This window comes from Lactuca serriola, chromosome 3 (genome assembly GCF_051521515.1).
Source record: "Lactuca serriola cultivar US96UC23 chromosome 3, Lser_US96UC23_V15, whole genome shotgun sequence".
In the NCBI taxonomy this organism is placed as follows: domain Eukaryota; kingdom Viridiplantae; phylum Streptophyta; class Magnoliopsida; order Asterales; family Asteraceae; genus Lactuca; species Lactuca serriola.
In genome coordinates, this window is record NC_136410.1 from 15752553 (window position 1) to 15757361 (window position 4809).

Here is a 4809-nt window from a genome sequence, read left to right on the forward strand (position 1 = left end):
GTTACATTTATATCCATTCATATATACATAATATATAACTAAGGATCAAACGACACTCGGACAAACAACTGAGTACTCTAACTCCACAACCAAACAAGGAACATGAATTAAAGCGAGTTATCAGTCCTAAGTCCTTCAAACCTTATTTATATAACTATATATGTATTGGACATGGTTTTGACAATATATAAGTTTAAAGAATTGAAAGTAATGGATTGGTAATTAAGAACAAGTTTTATAATAAGTTTAATCATGTAAAAGAGTTTGATAAACATTTTGAAATAGTTTTGTTGACAAAACAGTTAGAAGTATTGTAATTCCACATGTTTGATAGTAGAAATCACATATGATTGATATTATAACTAAAGTGATTCAACTTGTATTCCCCCCCCCCCCCTATAAAAGCATTTAAAAACATTTAAAAGGTTAATTAAGGGGTATGAACTCACCTGTAGTGATTGATGCGATTGTAAGATCGGTTTAGGAAGTTGAGTGTCAATTGCGAACTTGAGCACAAACGAATCCTATCAACCATATAATGTGTAACGCCCCAAAAATAACGGCTAAAAATTTCATTTTTAAATTAGGTTAATACGTAAAAACATCATTACAAATCATTCATAATAATACTCCGTGTCTGAAAACCGGTAATATCATAATAATATTTCAGAGTACATCCCAGAAAATCCATAGTGCGGAAAAACAAGAGTGTGTGTGATATGCTGCTACCGCGCCGACTCTTTTCCCTTAGCTGAAGATGTACCTGAAACCAAAACTGAAAACTGTAAGCACGAAGCTTAGTGAGTTCCCCCACTGTACCACATACCATATAATCACATAACATACATATATTATCAGACATATCTGGGTGCCCGACCTACCCCTTCGGTCCTCTCGACCGGACGTTGCCTAGCATACCTGGGTGCTGGCCTCCCCTTCGGTCCTCTCGACCGGATACTGCCTATCATATCTGGGTGCTGGCCTCCCCTTCGGTCCTCTCGACCGGGTACTGCCTAGCATATCTGGGTGCTGGCCTCCCCTTCGGTCCTCTCAACCGGATACTAGGGAACTATTTCTCCCATCTACTACTACCACATAACATGTATCACAATATCAGAATCTATCTAGCATGGCTGGGTATGACTACCCCTTCGGCCCTACCGACCGGATATCTTGGGGACTACCTCCCCTACTGTCACTAGCACATAGCATCATATCATACTAGCACATAACATAACACAGGTAGTAGTAATCCCTAGATGAATATCACAGAGACAATCATCTACATACAACTCCTACTGGTGAGCCGGCATTGTGGCCATAGACCCACCACTACTGGAAGGTAACTCACCTCGATGTAGCTACTGATCTGTGTGGGGATTAAGTGTCTGCTGCTGCTGCTCCGGAAATCCTCCGGCTTAGGGAACACACTGAGATAGCTCAAAGATGCTTGACCTCCTCTTCTTCTTCTTGATCTACTCTCCTTCCCACTCCAAAACTTCAAGAGAGCACACCAAATGCAGGAATCAGGTGCTACATAATGACATATGTATGTATACAATTAGTGTTGGTAACAACTTAATTATTAAAATGGGACCACCTTAGGGACTAGTAAACAATTATATTGAAGTGTTACAACCACATATGATTATATATAAGGGGTATATGGCTATATAAGGGAGTGTATGGTCAAAATACACCATTTGTGTGTGTGTGTGTGCGGCCGCACACTCCCCATGAAGTGTGTCAAAACGTATTTTTAAGGCCTTAGGACTCATCTAGGAAGGTTTCTACTTCATGTTCTAGCCTTATATGGAGTTTATTGCCATTTTAGGACCTAAAAGGGGTGTGTATGGTTGCACATGGTGTGTGCGGCCGTACACATGGCGTGTGCGGCCGTACACTCCTGTAGATTATGAGAAATGGCATTTTTCCTGCATATCTTCAAGTGTTCTTGGCATATAACAAGCTATGATAAGTGTATGCATGATTTAGAGGCTTAGAAGTATGGTTAAACTCCAGAAAGTTTAGTATGTGTTCTTGGTGCTCTTGGTGTTTTTGAAGATCTAACACCAAAATGCGTTTTTCATGGATCAAAGTAGGAAAGAAGGCTAGATAATTTCAAGTATCAACTAATCAAAGGAAGGATTACTTATTTTTATGAAGATCAAGATGAAGATTTGGATGGTACTTGAGAGAGAAACGTGTTCCAACTTTGAAGGAGTGGGAAAAGTATTCAAAAATGACTACGAGTAGCATTTGTAGGTGGGAGTGTGTGGCTGGAATGGGTGTGCGGCCGCACACACTTGTGTGTGGCCGTACACTCAAGTGTGCGGCCGCACACTCCATGTGTTGGAGTGTTTGGCCCGAGTGTGCTTGATATGCATCACGTTATCCCATTTCTAGGCTCCTATCTTAGTTGTACTAGGTTTAGAACTATCAAATAGACCTTCAACTGTGTTAAAAAGATAGCAAAATGAGACTAACTTTGATTACATTGGTCTATTGTACAAGATAGAAAATTTCGGGTTGTCACAGTAACCCTTGTAACATATAGTACCACTTGGAAAAGATTAATCCTTCTAAATAATCTTCCATCAAAAACTCATTTTTTATGCTTATTGTCTCTAAATTGACAAGCCCGGATCTGTGGGCGTTACAATTATCTCCCCCTTAGGATGATTATGTCCCAGAATCATCAACGAAACAGGGCAATATAATGACTCCATACGTTATCTATTCATCCTAGATAATAATCATAACTTCTTTATTCCTTCGAATGAGTATCTAACTCTTGGACTTATTGGCTGCAAGTAGTACTCGATCGTGCACCCACTCATTATCTCATGTTAGTCTTCCAATCATGACCTTCGAGTCACAATCTTGATTCCTTACTGGAGACTCCTTCTTCTTAACAAACTTATGATAAGTTCTTTGATTACCACCATGGACCAATAGGTCATGTTCTAATGACATCTCGTTGTATGATGTGACGCTTAGACTCGGGTCTTTTAGAGTCAAATTCCAGACTTGAAGACAACTTCCTTCATGCTCTAATGTGATATAATTACACTCTAACATGTAGCACTTCTAGTACAAGCTCTTACAATGATCATGATACTTTTATAGATCGCTTCGATTTTACTTCAATCGTGTGGCTTAAGTCGGATGCTACATCGATCTTGGTTCTCTGAACCGTGTAACACGGTCATCTTAGTCGGAGTTGATATGATATGACCACTAGGGTCGAAATGACAATCATCTTCTTAATCATTAACGAAACGATGGTAACGACATATTTGAATAAAATGGTATCAATTACTAGCTTCTTGGTAACCTTGTGACTTTCCCTGGTCCAAGCGTGAGTCATGTGCTTCCAGTAGTATAGGCCTCTAGTACCTTTCACACCTACTCATACTCATCCCAAGTATTGTCTTGCAGTTTATCCAAGTCACCATGCAAGAAAATCACACAATCATTCAACACATAAGATAACAAAACGAAGGTTTTATATTATTTCTTGAAACGATTACATAGGTGTTCAAGTTCACCCTAGACTATGCCTCTAATAGGCTACCCCTACGATACTATGGCTACTTCTTGACTCGATCTTCAGATATCAATTCTGACTTCTGATTCATTGCATTGTCAGCTGCTTCGTCAAGGATGCTTTTTTTTTTGGTCATGGAGGTGCATTCGTTCTTGCTGCTTCATTTTTCTTCAGGCAGTCCCTAAGTAAATGCCCTTATTTGTTACATCCGTAGCACACCCTCTTGTTGGATGTACACTTGCCAGCGTAGTTCCCTGTCTTTCCACATTTGTAGCAAGTCACCTCTTCGTCGCATCTCTCATATTGCTTCAGCGGTACATTTGGCATTGTAGCTCTCATCGACCAATCTTGCTTGAAGTGTCCCTCTCCACTACACTTAAGGCAAACTACCTCCTTGGTTGAGCATTTGTGGGCATAGTGAACAATCTTCCTGTATTTGAAGCAGGTCGCTTCCTTAGGTCATATCTCGTTGTGTTTCCTTCCATACTTTTTACCCATTTTGTTTCACCTCTTCCTCCATATTTTGAGAACATGTTATTCTTGTTAGACCTTGAATACCCCTCAAATTTCCTCTTCTTGCCAACTTCAACCTTGTTGGCGATCCAATCGTCGATCATTTCTTCGACAGACTTAGCAACCCAGATGGTTGCCTCAAGAGTGGGTTCCTGGCGTACTAGCACAGTAAGCTAGTCCTTACTTTGTTGAAGCAAACGCCTTGTTTCTTCCATCTGTTGATCCAGCATTATCCGTACCATTGCATGTGCCCCTACCATCGTGATTGGCCCAAGTGCAACTACTACTTCTGGTGCATGCTCAATCACTTGTGGTTTGGGCTGCGGGTTTCCACTTCCAATTCCGATTCGAGTGCTCGCCATGTCGATCTATATACCAAGTTGGACGTTCGGTAAGTAGTGACGAGAATTAAGATAGGAAATATTTTATTTACGATCAACGTGTAAATCTCCCTATTACTCCGAAAAGTTACATGCCAGTTCTAATACCGTAATTAAACATTTAGAAATCTGAACACATAAAGTTTCTAGATCCGGTTGGCAACAGACCATAGATCCGATCATACATTTAGCATTATAAAGCATCATAAATCATTTAGCACATAAAATCAGGTTAGACATTTTCCATAAATAAGCTAGTGCTTGTGTCTATTCAGGTGCATTACCTAAGACACACTCCTCACAATCATTGCTTAGCATTCTAAGTTTAAGTCTAGAAATAAATCCATATTCCTAGTTCGCTTAAAC